We start from the raw sequence: 20,996 nt of genomic DNA, 5'->3' as shown, positions 1-20,996 counted from the left end.
TATTTTATGTTCTCTAATAGGGCTTCCTCACCCCCGAAGGGCTCTGTGCCTATTAGGGCCCTTTTGTGTGATCAGGTTCTTTATGCTGTTTGTGATTAAGGTGTTGTGAGCAGTCATGTGCATTAGTACGTGTTTGCCAAGCAGGCTAGAATGCCAGCAAAGGGGTCTAAATTGAAACACTCCTTTCATCCTGGATAATCTTATAGGATACCACCGTCCGGCGGACATATTAATTAAAGTTCTAAATTGATTCTGTTTGGAAAGAGATCGGGGAAGGCCTTCTACCCGTGTCACAGGAATTAGGGAGTAGTCTAATATAGTAGCATCAGAAAGACAGAGATCATCTTTAAGGTGAGCGCCGGGGCAGCTTTTCAAACTCCCTGAAGTCCTGATCTGCCTTGCTTGTCAGGTCTTCTCCTCATGACCTTGTCATGGGTGGGATCTTGTGTGCTGGCTCCCAGCATGACTCCATGGACTCAATGGACATGAAACTGACCAAGCTTCATTGGATGGTTAAGATGGGGCGTCTGGCGTGCTGCAGTCCATGGGGTAGCAAAGAGTCAGACACGACTGAGCGACTGAACAACAACTCCTGTACTCTATACAGTACTGTATGGTAAATTACAAAACAAAACAAAACAAAAACCCCACACAACCACTTGTAGAGGATTCACACACTTGACAATGTATGCCAGACATGCGAACTAACTTATGTGATTGGACAAGAGAAACATGGTCTCCTCTTTGAAAGTTTGCAACCTGAAGGTTCATAGATAGGGGACTTATTGTTAAGATTAGTTCAGTTACTCTTTTGTGACATTAACTAGGTAGTATCACAAAACCATCATAGAATGTTTCTTCTAAGTTATTATTCTAACCTGGGGGACAGTTTCATCTCACTGACTCGCCAGTTCTGACAAAGTAAAAATGCTGGTCATTTCTAACATCCTGACTCCTTAACCTCTTTGCTGGTGGATTTTCACAAGCATCACCTGGACCCTGAGTTCTCTGGGACTATGTGTCGTGTTTATTCATTATTCATTCTGTTCTGTGCTGTCTGTTGTACACAATCTAGTCTATTGCCATGGGGATAGCAGTTCAAAGACAAGAACGTCTTCAGTTTGTTTTAGTCATTTCCACAGTTAGTGTGGTGGCAGGTTGAATCTGGCTTTGATAGTGAAGAAAAGGAAAAGAGACACTCACTTAATAAAGTGACTCTTCCCTGATCAACTTTCTTTACATCTTTTTGTGCCTCAAATTTAGCAAGTGAAACTTGCATTCCCAGAGATAATCTGAAATACAAGGTTGGCTGTCACATGCATGATTGATTCTAAACATATGCCCAAGTCCTTCCTATCAGGCTGAACCTATGACAACAAAACACGCTGTAAAAAAGACATTCCTGTCATCAGCAGGTACACTGTCATCTTTGACTTAACTCTCAGATTGTAAGCAAGCAGCTGCTGGCAAGAGATCACAAACAAAACCAATCTGTGTCTGTTTCCCACATGTCTTGCCAGGGAATGTGTCTCTCTGAGTTGTCATTCCACTTCACCCTCTCTAGACCTTGACTTTCTGTCCCCTCCTCCCAGCCATATTCAGTTTCCTTGTGTCCATTTTTGCATCCATCTGCCCCTCTCTGGTTTCTGTGGTTGAGCAACGAGTCATAGAAACTACAAAAGACCCTTCTCTCCCGATTTATCCACCAGCCATATCCTGTTATGTGTCTGTCTTTCAGCTGCCCTTGGGTTGCAATATGCTTTTCCCTTCACCTACTTCAGTGCTATTTCTCTTGTTTCAATTTTCTTTCTTTGAAATTGCCATCCCTCACCTCCTTTTTTAATTTAAATTTTTTAAATTTCTTTTTTAAAAATTCGCAATTTGGCTAAAAGATAGTGTCTCCCTGTCTTATGACCTGGGTAATGGTACAACGTGTTAACTTTAATTAGTGCTAATAAGTATTTCAAACCCATTTGGTCATAAGATCATTCTTCTGTATCCCAAATAGCAACATGATATAGCACAGATTTTCAGAGTTTATGTACAAAATTTGATTTTCAATTCATTTAGCAATCATGCTATTTTCTAATTTGAGGTTTTCTAGTTATATCCAATTTGTAGGACTGATCTCCCAATAGCTTAAATTGAATGTCACTGGAATGTTGGCTAAGTGCCAGTTCAAATGTGACATGGGTTGGAAAACCACAGCCTGTGGTCAAAGCTGGCCTGGCATATGTTTTTGTAAATAAAGTTTTATTGACACACAGTCACATTCATTTGTTTAAGTATTATCTGTGACTGCTTTCACACTATAGAGACTTTGTTCCCTGCAAAGCCTGAAATATTTTCTATCTGACCCTTTAAAAATCTGTTTGAGCACTTGTGGACTACCCCACACACCAGATCTGGAAAATGTCCCTGGTTACATTTCCAGGCAAAATTTATCATATTTAGTCTAAAATACCAAAATTATAAAATGTAAATGTGAAAACAGACCCCAAATTCAGGAAATATGACAGCATCAGAAAGAAGCCTCTATAGATCAGACTGAAAGAAAGACAAGTGAAAGAGTGAGTCGCTCAGTAGTGTCCGACTCTTTGAGACACCGTGGACTGTAGCTGCTTGGCTCCTCTGTCTATGGAATTCTCCAAAATAGAATATGGCAAGAGTGGGTTGACATTCCCTTCTCTAGGGGATCTTCCCTACCCAGAGATCAAACCCAGGTCTCCTGCACTGTGGGCAGACTCCTTACTGTCTGATCCCCAGGGAAGCCCCAACAGATGAGACTGGTGGTAGTGGTGGTTTAGTTGCTCAGTCGTGTCTGACTCTTTGTGACCCCATGGACTCTACCCCTCCAGGCTCATCTGTCCATGGAATTCTCCAGGCAAGAATAGTGGACTGGGTTGCCATTTCCTTCTGCAACAGATGAGACCGGGTCCCATCAAATTAGAACAGACCTGTTTAAATTAGATAGAACACTGGTTTAACATATTAAATTTGTCTGCTTCTAATATTTGTATTCCTGAAATTCTATTCTTCTCTTTATAACTATTTTGCTTTTCTGTTAATTTGTAAAAGTTTCAGAGAAAATTTTAATTGATAGTAATTTCCACTACATGGTGCCTTGTTTGAAAGTGAGTGCCAAATAAAGAAAAATCTGTTTTCTGTGGGGTTTGGAGTATAGTAATCTGTTAGTTAGATACAAAAAATACACATGAGGTTATGTTAAAGACTGGAGGGGAAATAAATGACTCAGTATGCTTATTCAGGAATAGTTATTTAGGATAATACAACTAGGATTGTAGAGATGATGATGTGTGTTCTCCATCTTAACCACTTTAAAAAATACATATAAACCTAAGAAAGTGAAAAGAGTATGTAAATCTGCTAAGGTTAGTTTGTATGTCTGCTAATACACCCTTTTTAAAAATAAAGTTTTAATCTGAAACATTACAGATGAGGCTAAAATTGTCTCTGCCACCACCCTAATTTTTCTCTCTTCACCCCCTCCTTTGAGATAAGTACTGCTGTTGGTTTTGTGTGGGAATTTTTCAGAGAATTTTTCAATGTATTTTCTCACAGAAATTTGACTTTGTTGTTTTCTGTATGTGCTAATAAGCACAACCTGCTGTGTTTTTCAGGGTTGGATGGGAAATCAGGGCTGCTGCTTAAGACCTTTTGAACCGGGCTTGATTATCAGAATGAAGAGAGCTACACTGCAGGGTCACATCACGGCAAGGAGTGTGTGTGTGTGTGCGTGTGTGTGTGTGTGTGTGTGTGTAGACACATATGCCTGTTATGTGTGTTGCTGTTGCTGCTGCTGCTGCTAAGTCGTTTCAGTCGGGTCTGACTCTGTGCGACCCCATAGACGGCAGCCCACCAGGCTTCCCCATCCCTGGGATTCTCCAGGCAAGAACACTGGAGTGGGTTGCCATTTCCTTCTCCAATGCATGAAAGTGAAAAGTGAAAATGAAGCCGCTCAGTCGTGTCCGACTCTTTGTGACCCCATGGACTGCAGCCCACCAGGCTCCTCCACCCATGGGATTTTCCAAGCAAGAGTACTGGTGTGGGTTGCCATTGCCTTCTCCATTATGTGTGCACATATATAAATGCACATATATGAACATATATAAATTTGGTTCACAAACTACTCTGCATCTTGGTTTGCTTATCTGCAACCAACACAATAATTCAGAACATGACTACAGTTTGCTCAGTTCATCTGGTCTCTGGTCTTTTATCCTTAGTGCTAACATAGCTGAAAAGATGACTATGTGACAGGACTTCTATTTTTTCACCATGATGTTTAGTTATAGTTTTTGTTTATGGAACTTCATATTGTTTATCAAAGCTGCATACATACTAGTTTGCTCAAAGTAGATCCAACTGATTCCTCTTCCCAGAGTTCAAGAGGGAAGGGCCAGGGATATTGATTATCCTTTCACACCATCACATGGTCATTTCTTATGAGGTTTGAATGACTCATTTGGAGATAATGCCATTAAATCCACTCTGCTCTATTTGTTCTGTGTCTAACTACAACCCCTCACTACACTAAACTTAGTGAACAATGTTGATAATTCATATATGATTTCTTGAGACTCTATGTTTCAGGGTCAAAAATTAAGTTCAGCTACTGTGAGTCTGCGATAGTTCAGTTTCTCTTTCTTTCTCAAAACTGAAATTTGAAAATTCTAAATGATACATGCACTCCAGTGTTCACAGCAGCATTCTTCACAATAACCAAGACATAGAAGCAGCCTAAGTGACTATTGACAGAAGAGTGAATCAAGAAGACGTGGCACATATATACAGTGGAATACCACTCAGCCATAAAAGCATGAAGTAATGCATTTGCAGCAACACAGATGGACCCAGAGATTATTATACTAAGTGAAGCACATGAGGAAGAGCAAGATGAATGTATGACATCACTTACATGTGGAATCTAAGAAACGATACAAATGAGTTTACTTATAAAACAAGAACGGGCTCACAGACATAGAAGACAGACATGTGGTCACAGAAGGGAAAGTGGAGGAGGAGGGATGAATTCGGGATTTGCAATTAAGGTGGCTCAGTGGTAAAGAATTTGCCTGTCAAGCAGAGGACATGGGTTTGATCCCTGGGTCAGGAGAATCCCCTGGAGAAGGAAATGGTAACCCACTCCAGTACTCTTGCCTGGGAAATCCCATGGACAGAGGAGCCTGGCAGACTATATATAGTCCATGTAAAAGTCAGACACAACTTAACGACTGAGCATGAGTATGATACATAAAAAAAATAAACGACAAGCACCCACTGCATAGCACAGGGAGCTATATGCTATATCTTTAATAATATATAAGGGAAAATAATTTGGCTAAGAATATATATATATATTTGAAAAATATATATATATATTTATATATTTATAAAAGTGGCATCCTAACCTAAGGGCTTAGGATGAGGTAAGAGGTGGGAGGGAGGTTCAAGACAGATGGTTGATTCATGTTGATGTATGGGAGAAACCAGCAAAATATTGTTAAGAAATTATCCTCCAATTAAAAATAAATTAATTAGTTTTTAAGAAGTGTCATTCCTATGTAAACACTGATATTCACTACTTGGTGAAGGTGTCTTGTTTCTGATTTTATAGGCATTGGTGTCCAGCTTGTTTCAGCCAACCTCGTTGTTACTGAAAGTGTGGTCCTGCTGCTTGCTGCTCTAGAGCCAATAGAGAGGCCAGGCTGGTGGAAAGGGAAATTTGCTTTATTTTAGATGACAGCAACAGGGAGGAAGGCAGCCTTCTATGCAAAGGTCGACTCCCCCACCCACCGCCCCCTCACTGACGGTTAGTGGGCAAGAGCTTTTATAGACAGAGGGAGGGGACTACATGTAGGAATAGCACAGTCAGCTCTGACAGCTATGGAAATTGGCTGTCTTGAAACTGGTCATCAGTGGTTAAATCAGTGTTATCTTGATTGTTTTAAGTACAATTAATCTTCAGATTCATGGTTTTCATTTCTCTGAGGCCAGTTTTCTGAACTGTGGCAGCTTATGTCTCGGCTACAGTATGGTCATCTTGTACTTAACTTCTTCACCGGGTGGGGTTTCGTATCTATGAGACAACCCACGGGATATGGTTCAGAATATTGTCTATAATCCTCAGAAGGAACTAAACCCCCTTGACTTTGCTTAATGACTGAACTATTATTATTTATTCCTGTTGGACTGTTTTCCTTTGCTTCTGTGTGTTCTCACTTCCCTAATTAAATTTATTCTTTGGCTAAAGTTTTCCCACAGACAAAATACAGGCTGAGGACTTGGGGGGCATAGACCATAGGGTCCTGCTCCCTTTCATCACCAATTGTGACTTCCAGTTAAAACTTTATCACACTCAGATATTTGGAAATGAGCATAGACATGTGAGGAAGAGATTCAACTTCTAAGGCATCAATACTCTTCAACAAGTTCTGGGAGATTTCCAGGGGTAGCATGTTGAAAAACATCTATGGAATAGTTCAAGTCAATGGTAATTTACTGTGTCCATCTTGGATTTAATTTGATGTTAACTGACATTCTTACAGTGTTATGTTAATATCACAAACTGAATGTGATATCCTTAGGGATCCTGAAATATATTGCTTTATATAGATGACTTGAATCTGGCTCTAAAAAGTTTTAATGATGTTGATAATTCCTCAAGATTAGGAAAGATAATAAAAACCATATTATCATATGGTTTTTTACAAGCCAGGGATACTCGAAGTGTGTGGGATGTATCTGGCATATTTTTATGATAACACTTTCAGATTTTAAGGAAGTGAGTTTAAACACTTACTAGAAAACTATCCAGTGCTGATCTTACTTCTCAAGAGTGCCAAGAAATCATGTCTATTACTCAATTTTGTGCCCAGAAGCCAAAACCAAAAATGCTTGTGATCAGAGATGTGCTAAAGAGAGTTATAGCCAGAATGTATGTGACACCCATTATCTGTTTTTTATTTTCATCCTGCACTCGTGCTTTCATAATATTCATTTCTTCTTTCTGATGAACTAAAGTGTGCCCTTCCTACATTATACTCTATTCATGACAATTAGTCTTAAAATTATTTTCCTCCTTGAGGTTATCAATTTTCTTGTGCCTCTGAGTGTGCTTCCTTGCTTTTAGAATTTAGTACATGAGTCAAATGGCTATGCTTCTAAAATAGTCATCATGAAAGTGCATAAAGTCATTCTTTGGTTTGATACGTACCAATCCTCTTCTCTTCAGGCCAAGTATATCCTGTAAATTTGGAATTCATCTTTTCTGATACTTCAATTTTAGAGCCATGCTACTGCTTGAAATTAGTCCATAATTTGTAATGCAGTCCATAATTCTTCAATGCAGTCCATAATTCTTCATTTGTTCACAAAGATTAATAATAGACAGACGTGCAAATTATGTTAAAATCTCAGACTCATACACAAAGTCTAAATTATAGATAGAGTTAGTTGGGAGTAGATTTATCCATATTTTCCTTATGGAATTTCTCTTTTATATTAAGAAATTTCTTGTCCACACTGAGATCAAATAAGGCCAGGTTTATGCTCAGGGTGGAAACGTGCTCAGAAAAATTTGAGAAGACCCTAAGCTCTTACCTGTGACTGGCATTCAAGACCATTCAAGTAGAAAAACAAAGGTAAGGCAGAATTGTAAGCAGTTTAAGTATTGAAGATGTGTCCCCAAAAACACACAGAACCCAGCTGTAGAGACCGTTTTGTTTTTTGTTTTTCTCCTCCCATGTACCAGCCATCTACAGACTCTAATGGCAATTCAACAAAGCATCTAGTCTCCCCCAAAATAGTTTGTAAGTCACTAAACAAAAGCTATAACTCACAACAAGCTGCAACATAAAACAGGGCAGCAGGGAAAATCTGAATCCCAGCGCTACCACTTTATGTTTAAAATGTCAAGTTGCAAACAAAAATTATGAAGCAAGCAAGGAAAGTGTGGTATATTTACACACACACACACACACACACACACACACACACACACACACACACACAATTCATAGAAACTATCCCCTAGGAAGCACACACATTAGACTTATTGAAAGTGAAAGTGAAGCCGCTCAGTCCTCTGTGACTCTTTGCGACCCCATGGACTGTAACCTACCAGGCTCCTCCATCCATGGGATTTTCCAGGCAAGAGTACTTGTTAGACAAAGCTAAATGTAACAGTGGACAAAAAACAACCTAAAGGAAATCAAGAGAATGATGCATCATCAAATAGAGTCTATTAATAAAGAGAAATTATAAAAAGAAACTAAATATAAATTCAAGATCTAAAGTACAAAATGAAAAATTAACTGGAGAATATCAACGTCAGATTTGAGTAGGCAGAAGAAAGAAGCTATGAACTTGAAGACAGGACAATTGAAATTATTGGTCTGCAGATCAGGGGAAAAAAGAACAAAGGAGAGGAGAGAACATTTTTAAACTCATTCTGTTAGGACAGCATTACTTTGAAAACAAAACTAAAGGCTTTACAATAAAAGAAAGCTATAGAGCAATATCTCTATAGATTAATAGTGGCTCAGATGGTAAAGCGTCTGCCTGCAATGTGGGAGACCCAGGTTCGATCCCTGGGTCGGGAAGATCACTGGAGAAGGAAATGGCAACCCACTCCAGTATCCTTGCCTGGAGAATCCCATGGACGGAGGAGCCTGGTAGGTTAGAGTCCATGGGTTCGCAAAGAGCCGGACATGACTGAGCGGCTTCATTTTCACTTTCATAGTATATATAGATGCATAATTCCCTACTAAATACTAGCAACCTGAATTCAGCAGTGTATAGAAAGGATTACAACCATGACCATGTGAAATTTATCCCAGGAATGCGAAGACAGTTCAACATATGAAAGCTAACAGATACACTGCATAATGTTAATAGAATGAAGGAAAAAACAGTAAGTTAATGTCAATTGTTGCAGAGGAGCATTTGACAAGATCCAATCATCTTTCATGTGTAAAATATACCACAAACTAAAAATAGAAAGACACTCAAAATAAAAAAAGAGCATTTTTGGAAAAGCAGCTGACATCATACACAAAGGTGAATGATTGACAGCATTCCCTATAGGATCAAGAATGAGATAAGAATGCCTGATTTTACTACTTAAATTCAACAGTTTACTGCAAGTTTAGTCCAAACAATTAGTTAGTAAAAAAAAATAAAAGGCATCCAGCATAGAAATGAAGAAGTAAAACTATCTTTTTTCAGAGAGAACATGAATTAAAAAAAAAAAAAGTTGGAAAACTCATACTTCTCAAGTTCCATATTTATTATAAACTTCAGTAATCAAAAGAGTTTCACATTGGCATAAAAGTAGATATGGATCAACAAACTAAAGAGTTCAGAAATCAATCAATACATCTTTGGCCAATTGTGCCAAGATCTATCAATGAGGGAAAGAAAAGTTTGAATTTGCAAAAACTGTATATCCACATGGAAAAGAATGAAGTTGGATTCCTACCTCACATCATGTAAAAATTAACTCAAATATTTCAAAAATATAATGTAAAATATGAAACTATAAAACACTTAGAATAAACAATAGGAGTAAATCATGATATTGGGCTTTGCAACAGATGTTTAGATGTGACACCAAAAGCAGGACCAGCAACAATGAAATAGACAAACTGAAATTTATCAAAAAGAAAACTTTTTGTGCATTGAAGTACATTGGTAAGAGTGAAAAGACAACCAGCAGTGTGAGAGAAAGCATTTTCAAATCATATTTCTGATCATTCCTTCCAGTGAATATTCAGGGATAATTTCCTTTAGGATTGACTGGTTTGATCTCTTTGCTGTCCAAGGAACTCTCAAGAATTTTCTCTAGCACTGCAGCACTACAGTTTGAAAGTATCAATTCTTTGGAACTCAGCCTTTTTCATATGGTCCAACTCTCACAGCCATACGTTGAATACTGGAAGAATCATAGACTTGACTGTACAGACTTTTGTCAGAAAAGTAATGTCCCTGCCTTCTAATATGCTGTCCAGGTTTCTTCCAAGGAGCAAGTGTCTTTTAATTTCATGGCTGCTGTCATAATCTGCAATGATTTTGGAGCCCAAGAAAATAAAGTCTGTCACTGTATCCATTTGCCCCAGTCTATTTGCCATGAAGTAATGGGACTGGATGCCATGATCTTAATTTTTTGAATATTGAGTTTTGTCAGCTTTTCCACTCTCCTCTTTCATCTTCATCAAGAGACTCCTTAGTTCCTCTTTCTTTGCTACCATTAGGGTGGCGTCATCTGCATATCTGAGGTTGTTGATATTTCTCCTGGCAATCTTGATTCCAGCTGGTGCTTCATTCAGCTAGGTATTCCTCATGATGTACTCTGCATATAAATTAAATAAGCAGGGTGACAATAAACAGCCTTGACATACTCCTTTCTCAATTTTGAACCAGGCCATCGTTTCATATTCAGTTCTAACTGTTGCTTCTTGACCTGCATACAGATTTCTCAGGAGGCAGGTGAGGTAATTTTGTATTCCCATCTCTTTAAGAATTTTCCACAGTTTGTTGTGATTCACACAGTTAAAAACTTTAGCATAGTCAATGAATCAGAAGTAGGTGTTTTTCTGGAATTTCCGGACTTTTTCTATGATTCAACAGATGTTGGCAATTTGATCTCTGCTTCCTCTACCTTTTCTAAATACAGTCTGTACATTTGGAAGTTCTCAGTTTATGTACTGCTGAATCCTAGCTTGAAGGATTTTGAGCATTATTACCTTGCTAGCACATGAAAGGAGTGCAATTGTGTGGTACTTTGAACAATCTTTGATGTTGCCTTTCTTTGAGACTGGAATGAAAATTGACATTTTCCTGTCTTGTGAGCACTGTTCAGTTTTCCAAATTTGCTGGCATATTGAGTGCAGCACTTTAACAACATCATCTTTTAGGAATTGAAATAGCTCAGTTAGAATTCCATCACTTCCACTAGCTTTGTTCATAGTAATGCCTCCTAAGGTCCACTTGACTTCACACTCCAGGATGTCTGGCTCTAGGTGTGTGACCCTATCATCACGGTTATCTAGGTCATTAAGACCTTTCTTTTTTTTTTTTGGCCATTTTTCTCTGAACAATTTTATTTCATTTTTAAAGGTTATTTATTTTAATTGGAGGCTAATTACTTTACAATATTGTGGTGGTTTTTGCGTTCATTGACTTGAATCAGCCAGCCCTCCTACCTCCCTCCCCATCCCATCCCTCTGAGCTGTCCCAGTGCACTGACTTTGAGTGACCTGTTTCATACACTGAGCTTGTTTTCCTCTATTTTTCTGTATTGTCTGCTTAAGAAGACTTTCTTATCTCTCCCTGCTATCCTTCGGAACTCTGCATCCAGATGGGTGTATCTTTCCCTTTCCCCTTTGCCTTTCACTTGTCTTCTTTTCTCAGCTATTTGCAAGGCCTCCTCAGACAACCATTTTGTCATTTTGCATTTCCTCTTCTTGGGGATGGTTTTGATCACCGTCTCCTGTATAATATTAAGAACCTCTGTCCATAGTTCTTCAGGCACTCTGTCAGATATTATCCTTTGACTATATTTGTCACTTCCACTGTATAATCGTAAGGGATTTAATTTAGGTCTTACTGAATGGCCTAAAGGTTTTCCCTACTTTCTTCAGTTTAAGGCTGAATTTTGCAGTAAGGAGCTGGTGATCTGAGCCACAGTTAGTTCCAGGCTTGTTTTTGCTGACTGTATAGAGCTTCCCCAACCTTGGCTATAAAGAATACAATCAATCTGATTTTAGTATTGACCATCTAGTGATATCCAGGTCTAGAGTCTTCTCTTGTGTTGTTGAAAGAGGGTGTTTACTATGATCATTGAATTCTCTTGGCAAAACTCTGTTAGCCTTTGCCCTGCTTCATTTTGTACTCCAAAGCCAAACTTGCCTGTTACTCCAGGTATCTCTTGACTTCCTACTTTTGCATTCAAGTTCCCTTGATGAAAAGGACATCTTTGGTGTTTGTTCTAGAAGGTCTTCATAGAATCATTCAACTTCAGCTTCATCAGCATTAGTAACTGAGCAGTTTGACTTGGAAACAAACTGAGATCATTCTGTCATTTTTTTTTTAATATTTACCTTTATATTTATTTATTTATTTATTTATTTATTAACTTTTTTTTCATTTATTTTTATTAGTTGGAGGCTAATTACTTCACAACATTGCAGTGGGTTTTGTCATACATTGACATGAGTCAGCCATGGAGTTACATGTATTCCCCATCCTGATAACCCTCCCATTCTGTCATTTTTGAGAATGCACCCTAGAACTATATTTCAGACTCTTTTGTTGACTCTAAGTGCTACTCCACTTCTTCCAAGGGATTCTTGCCCACAGTAGTAGATACAAGGGTCATCTGAATTAAATTCCCATCCATTTTAGTTCACTGATTCCTAAATTGTTGATGTTCACTCTTGCCATCTCCCCTTTGACCACTTTCATTGTCTTTAGGGAAATACATATCTGATTCACCAAACATAGCATTTTAGCTCTACTAAGTTAGTCATGATTAAAAAATGGAAAGTAAGTATTGATGCATGTGAGGGAAAATTGAAGCCCTTGTTTATTGCTGGTAGGAATGTAAAATGATGCAGCTTCTATGGTAAAATTTGAGAGTTCCTGGATAGCGCAAACTTAGAATTGCCATATGACCCAGCAATTCCCAAAGAATTTAAAACATGTGAACACATGATCAAACAAACATTTGTGTAAGGATGTTCAAAGTAGCACTTTTCGAAATAGCCAAAAATGGGGAAAAAATTCAATGATTAGTAAATTAATGAAAAAATGTCTTCTATCAATATAATGGAGTATTATTCAGTCATAAAAGAAATGGAGTAGTAATACATTCTGCAACATGGATAAAGCTTAAAAGCATGACGTCCAATGAAAGAAGCCAGACACAACACACTATCTATTGTGCACATACGGTTTTATTCACATGAGATTCCAAGAAAGGGAAAATTGTTAGAGACAGAAAGCAGACTAGTGGTAGCCAATGACTGGGGGAGGGAGGATGAGTGATTTCTGATGGTACCTGGTTTCCTTTGGAAGTGATAAAGATGTCTGGAACTATACAGTGGTAATGTTTATATGACATGTGAATGTACTAAATACCATTGAATTGTATTCTTAAAATGGCAAATTTTATGTGGTGTGTATCTATCCCTTAAATGTTCATGGCACGATTTAGAAATATATATATATGTATATAATATTACATATATATGACTATCAACTATGAAATTCTATGATTCAACCTCTGATTCTATTTATACTCTAGTGATATCTTAAATATCAAGACTTTGGATATCAGAAAATCTTCTGTTTTTCAACACTTATAAATGTGTATGTGAACCTAGAATTAAAAGATCTAGCAACATCAGTAATATCAATCTACATCAACTGGGATGTTTCCAAACAGATGTAAATGTATGTGGCAGGGTGTATATTTCTTGAGACTCAAAGAGACCATGATGATGACTCATCTTGAGATGAGCACGAAGATCATAATCTTGAAGAGATTTCAGAGAAAAACCACTGATATTATTAAAGGATAAGAATGCTGAATTTGTGAGAAGAGATGTCTAGTAGAGAATAAACTGAAGAGTGGTTTAATAGCTGGAATTGAGTACTGTGTTAAATGTAACAACCTGTGGAAATAAAAGAATGCTATAGCAAGTAAAAGATAGAGAAAATGCTAGTTTTTTTTTTTTTTTTAATGATTATCTTGTATTCTCTTTTAGAGATAGTTTAGTAACCTATCTCAAAATGTGGAAGGCCAGGTAGGGCAGGTCTGGTGGTTATGTCATGGCAAGAAACTTCTGTGAGAGTGGCGAGTAGCAAGCATTTATGCCTCCTTATCTTGTAAATTTACAATGATTTTGACTTTCTAATGGTCAAAGACAGGAAAAGCAATTATTCTCACTTTCCCCCATGCATGCTTAGTTGATCAGTCATGTCTGACTCTTTGCAATCATTTGGATTGTAGCCTGCCAGGCTTTTCTGTCTGTGGGGTTTCTCAGGCAAGAATACTGGAGCAGGTTGCCATTTCCTCCCCAGGGGATTTTCCTGACCCAGGGAGCAAACCAACATCTCCTGAATCTCCTGTATCTCCTACAATGCAGAAAAATTCTTTACCCACTGAGCCATTGGAGAAACACACACTTTCCTCTAAATATTTACAAATCCCTTTGACATTTTTCTTCACTATGTCAAAAGAAAACCTTAGTAACTAGGAGGTAGACTAGGGTAGGACAGGTGGGATTGAGGCCATGATTATAGAAGAAAGAAACTTTTTTAGAGCCAGAGATGATAAGTACTATATATATATATATATATATATTTTTTTTTTTTTTTTTTTAAGAAATTGTGGTTTTTCTTTGGAAACACTTAAATAGGATATATTCTAACTTATAAAAATAATTTTGCTATCATTTTTCTTGAAAGGAATGAATGGATTAGATGACTACTCAAGTTTCATTTAAGTGATGAAAGAGAATCATCTTCCTCTGATCATAACACTCTCTAAATTCACAAATTCTTATAAGCAGAAGAGCTCTTGAGACATGATTTAATTATTATACAACCTTGAATTTATTCGTTCTTGTGGAGAGATAGTATTACTAGCTTAGTCAGTACCATGATTATAGGTGACAAACATATTTTATCACTTCAGAAAAAAACATGAAATCCATCATCAGCTTGGGAAATCATAGAAATATATCATCAAAATTGCAAAATCTCTGCTATATGTGGTGTCCAAGCCACTAGACTCTAAAAAGTCCCCTAAAGACCATCCTGATGTGCAGAATAAATTGTCCTTTCACAATATTGCCAACTCTTGGATTAAATATAAAAGTCAGTCCAGTCAGTCCGTTCAGTCACTCAGCTGTGTCTGACTCTTTTTGACCCCATGGACTGCAGCACACCAGGCTTCCCTGTCCATCACCAACTCGTAGAGCTTGCTCAAACTCATGTCCATCACGTCGGTGATGCCATCCAGCCATCTCATCCTCTGTTTTCCCCTTCTCTTCCTGCATTCAATCTTTCTCAGCATCAGGTTCTTTTCCAATGAGTCGGCTCTTGGCATTAGGTGGTCAAAGTATTGGAGTTTCAGCTTCAGCATCAGTCCTTCCAATGAATATTCAGGACTGATTTCCTTTAGAATTGACTGGTTTAATTTCCTTGCAGTCCAAGAGACTCTCCAGAGTCTTCTCCAACACCACAGTTCAAAAGCAAAAATTCTTCAATATAAAAGTCAATTTATATTTAAAATCTACTTTTAAATTTTAAATATAAAAGTAAATGGATCAAATGCAATCAAAGGACTCCAACTGATGTTTATTTAAAATTAGAATAAAATGTTCTCACTTTGACAACATTGTATATGAGGTACACTAAAAATTCCTTTAGCTACCAAACACTTAACTGCTGGATTTAAAAGCAAACAACAAGCAAAAGAAAAGATCATCTTTATAAAGGCTCAGCTGAATGAGCCAGAGAGTAAAGGAAAAGTCAAAAGTAGGAAGGAAAAGGCAAATTGGAAATCCAATGACATAAGCAATCACTGAAGCCGTGTTTACTCTGAGCATCTTTCAATCTTTGGTTGGTTAGTTTAGTCGCTAAGTCGTGTTCGACTCTTGAGACCCCATGGACTGTAGCCTGCCAGGCTCCTCTGCCCATGGGATTCTCCAGGCAAGAATACTGGAGTGGGTTGCCTTTTCATTCTCCAGGAGATCTTCCCGACCCAGGAATCGGACCCGGGTCTCCTGTACTGCAGGCAGATTCTTTACCGACTGAGCTATGAGTGAAGCCCCTTTCAATCTTTAGTGACCTAGAAATGAACCCCACACATCGTGCTAGTGGTGAAAGGCGAGTGAACTGTACAAAAGGGACATTTGGCTTAGATATCCTATTATAAAGCCAGAGGCCCTAAAGGGCAACACCCAGGCTTAAAGGGTGAATTACATAAGTGAGTTTTCTTCCCACAGATTTGGCTTTCAATAGAAAGGGGGAAAATGCCTCAAGTGAGGTTGAAGACAAAATGCTCACTGTTTAGTTCTTTCATAAAACAAAAGAAGAATTTAGTTTGAAGTGATCCTGAACTGGAGGATCCTTTTCCATAGTTAACAAAATCCAAGAACTTGAAAGTTAAAGTAAATAAAAACTTTTCAGAAAATAAAAATATTAAATGCAGATCTCAGCATATAAAAAAAGTACCAACCAATATTGAATCCCTGTTAAAAAAAAAATTATAAACAGATAAAAATCAAAGGCCAGCTTAGGAGAAGGAAGAAAAATTGCCCTGTAAAATCAAGAATCAGAATGATTAGATATAAAATATAAAATGAGTTTGTTTAATGTGTTTAAGGAAATAAAACAGTACAAAGAATTCTATTCAGTACTCTGTAATAACCTTTATGGAAAAGGAATGGACAGGGACTTCTCTGGTGTTCCAGTGGTAAAGAATCAGCCTTCTAATCATGGAAGGTGATTTCAATTCCTGGTCAGGTGACTAAGATTCCATATGCTATGGAGCAACTAAGCCTATGTGCCACAACTACTGAGCCTGCCTCTTATGGAGCCCAAGTACCACAACTAGAGGTGCCCTGCAACGAAAGATCCCACATGATGCAACAAAGATCCAGCATGCCACAACTAAGACTTGGCACAGCCAAATAAATAAGTGGACAAATAAAATAAAAAAGAGTGGATATATAGGTTTAGCTGGTTCACTTTGCTGCACAGCAGAAATGAAAACAACATTGTAGATCAACTACACTTCAACAAAAACTTTTTAAAAATGAGGGGAAGGGTCCTTAAAAAATCATCAGAAATGAACAGACAGAAATAGTTTCTGGCAGTGGTGGACTATCTTGATTTGGGCTGACAGTACTACAGAACATATTTACAAGCTCTTTACAAAATGCTACATTAAAAAACAATTTTTGCTGTCTATAAGAGACCCACCTCAAACCAAGAGGCACATACATACTAAAAGTGAAGGACTGGAAAAGACATTTCATGCAAATGGAGACCAAAAGAAAGCAGGAGTAGCAATACTCATATCAGAAAAAATAAACTTTGAAATAAAGGCCCTGAAAAGAGACAAAGAAGGACACTACATAATGATCAAAGGATCAATCCAAGAAGAAGATATAACAATTACAAATATATATGGACCCAATATAGAAGCACCTCAATACGTAAGACAAACGCTAACATGCATGAAAGGGAAAATTAACAGTAACACAATAATAGTGGTAGACTTTAATACCTCACTCACATGTATGGATAGATCAACCAAACAGAAAATTAGCGAGTAAACACAAACTTTAAATGATACAATGGACTAGTTAGACCTAACTGATATCTATAGCAGTGAATTTCACCTTTTTCTCAAGTGCACACAGAATATTCTCCAGGATAGATCACATCCTGGGCCATAAATCTAGACTTGGTAAATTCAAAAAAATTGAAATCATTTCAAGCATCTTTTCTGATTACAGTGCAGTAAGATTAGATGTCAACTAGAGGGAAAAAACTAGCAAAAATATAAATATATGGAGGCTAAACAACACGCTTCTGAATAACCAACAACTCACAGAAGAAATAAAAAAGAAAATCAAAATATGCATAGAAACAAATGAAAATGAAAACACGACAACCCAAAACCTATGGATTCAGTAAAAGCAGTGTCAAGGGAAAGGTTCATAGCAATACAAGCTTACCTCAAGAAACGGGAGAAAAATCAAATAAATAACCTAACTTCACACCTAAAACAACTAGAAAAAGAGGCAATGAAGAACCCCAGGGTTAGTAGAATGAAAGAAATCATCAAAATTTGGGCAGAAATAAATGAAAAATAAATAAAGGAGACTATAGCAAAAATAAACAAAACTCAAAGCTGGTTCTTTGAGAAGATAAATAAAATAGACAAACCATTAGCCAGATTCATCAGGGAAAAAAGGGAGAAGAATCAAATCAACTAAATTAGAAAGGAAAATGGAGAAATCACAACAGACAACACAGAAATGCAAAGGATCATAGGAGACTACTATCAGCAACCAAATGCCAATAAAATGGACAACTTGGAAGAAATGGATGGATTCTTAGGAAAGCATAACCTTCCAAAACAGAACCAGGAAGAAATAGAAAATCTTAACAGATGCATCCCAAACATGGAAATCTAAACTGTAATAAAAAACCTTCCAACAAACAAAAGCACAGGATCAGATGGCTTTACGGGTGAATTCTCCCAAAAATTTAGAGAAGAGCCAGCACCTGTCCTATTCAAACTCTTCCAGAGAATTGCAGAGGAAGGTAAACTGCCAAAATCATTCTATGAGGCCACCATCACCCTAATACCAAGACCAAAGATAACACACAAAAAAAGGAAACTGTAAGCCAATATCACTGATGAACATAGATGCAAAAATTCTCAACAAAATTCTAGCAAACAGAATCCAGCAACATGTTAAAAAGATCATTCATCATGACCAAGTGGGCTTTCTCCCAGGGATGCAAGGATTCTTCAATATTCACACATCAATCAATGTGATATACCACATTAACAAATTGAAACATAAAAAACATATGATTATCTCAATAAATTCAGAGAAAACCTTTGAAAAAATTCAATGCCCATTTATGACAAAAACTCTCCAGAAAGCAGACATAGAAGTAACATACCTCAACATGCTGCTGCTGCTAAGTCACGTCAGTTGTGTCCAACTCTGTGCAACCCCATAGACGGCAGCCCACCAGGCTCCCCTGTCCCTGGGATTCTCCAGGCAAGAACACTGGAGCGGGTTGCCATTTCCTTCTTCAATGCATGAAAGGGAAAAGTGAAAGTGAAGTCGCTCAGTCATGTTGGGCTCTTAGTGACCCCATAGACTGCAGCCTACCAGGCTCCTCCGTCCATGGAATTTTCCAGGCAAAAGTACTGGAGTGGGGTGCCATCACCTTCTCCCACCTCAACATAAAAAAAGCCATATATGATAAACCCACAGCAAACATCATCCTCAATGGCAAAAAATTGAAAGTATTTCCCCTAAAGTCAGGAACAAGACAAGGGTGCCCACTCTCACCACTACTATTCAACATAGTTTTGAAAGTTTTAATCACAGCAATCAGAGAAAAAAAAGAAACAAAAGGAATCCAGATTGGAAAAGAAGAAGTAAAACTCTCACTGTTTGCAGATGACATGATGCTCTACATAAAAAATCCTAAAGGCACCACCAGAAAATTACTAGAGCTAATCAATGAATATGGTAAATTTTCAGGATATAAAATTAATACACAAAAATCCCTTGCATTCCTATACACTAACAATGAAAAAACAGAAAGAGAAATGAAGGAAACAGACACATTTACTATTGTAATAAAAATAATAAAATACTTAGGAATAAATCTACCCAAAGAAACAGAAGATCTATATATAGAAAACTATAAAACACTGATAAAATAAATCAAAGGTGACACAAAAAGATGGAGAATTATACCATGTTCTTGGATTAGAAGAATCAGTATACTGAAAATGAGTATACTACCCACAGCAATCTATACATTCAATGCAATCCCTATCAAGCTACCAACGTTGTTTTTCAATGAACTAGAACAAATAATTTCACAATTTGTATGGAAATGCAAAAAAACTCAAATAGCCAAAGCAATCTTTAGAAAGAAAAGTGGAACTGGAAGAATCAACCTGTCTGATTTCAGACTATATTACAAAGCTACAGTCATCAAGACAGTATGGTACTGGCACAAAGACAGAAATATAGACCAATGGAACCTAATAGAAAGCCCAGAGATAAATCCATGTACCTATGTACACATTATCTTTGAAAAAAAAGACAAAAATATACCGTGGGGCAAGACAATCTCTTTAACAAGTGGTGCTGGGAAAACTGGTCAACCACCTGTAAAAGAATGAAACTAGAGCATTTTCTAACACCATACACAAAAATAAACTCAAAATGGATTAAAGATATAAATGTAAGACCAGAAACTATAAAACTCCTAGAGGAAAACATAGGCAAAACACTCTCTGACATAAATCACAGCAAGATCCTCTATGACTCATCTCCCAGAGTAATGGAAATAAAAGCAAAAATAAACAAATGGGACCTAATTAAACTTAAAAGCTTTTGCACAATGAGGGAAACTATAAGCAAAGTGAAAGGACAGCCTTCAGAATGGGAGAAAATAATAGCAAATGAAGCAACTGACAAATAATTAATCTCCAAAATATACAAGCAGCTCATGTAGCTCAATACCACAAAAATAAACAACCCAATCAAAAAATGGGCCAAATAACTAAACAGACATTTCTCCAAAGAAGACGTACAGGTGGCTAACAAACACATGAAAAGATGCTCAATATCTCTCATTACCAGAGAGATGCAAATCAAAACCACAATGGGATACTATCTTATGCCGGTCAGAATGGCTGCTTTCCAAAAATCTACAAACAATAAATGCTGGAGAGGGTGTGAAGAAAAGGGAATCCTCCTACACTGTTGGTGGGAATGCAAACTAGTACAGCCACTATGGAGAACAGTGTGGAGACTCCTTTAAAAACTGGAAATAGAACAGCGAAATGACCCAGCAATCCCACTGCTGGGAATACACACCAAAGAAACCAGAATTGAAAGAGACACATGAACCCCAATGTTCATTGCAGCACTTTTAACAATAGCTAGGACATGGAAGCAACCTAGATGTCCACTGGCAGATGAATGTATAAGAAAGCTGTGGTACATATATACAATGGAATATTAATCAACTGTTAAATAAAACATATTTGAATCAGTTCTAATGAGGTGGATGAAACTGGAGCCTATTATACAGAGTGAAGTAAGTCAGAAAGAAAAACACCCATATAGTATATTAACACATATATGTGGAATTCAGAGAGATGATAACAATTATCCTATATGCGAGAC

Source organism: Muntiacus reevesi, chromosome 19 (assembly GCF_963930625.1).
Source record: "Muntiacus reevesi chromosome 19, mMunRee1.1, whole genome shotgun sequence".
NCBI lineage: Eukaryota > Metazoa > Chordata > Mammalia > Artiodactyla > Cervidae > Muntiacus > Muntiacus reevesi.
This window is presented reverse-complemented; position numbering follows the sequence as displayed.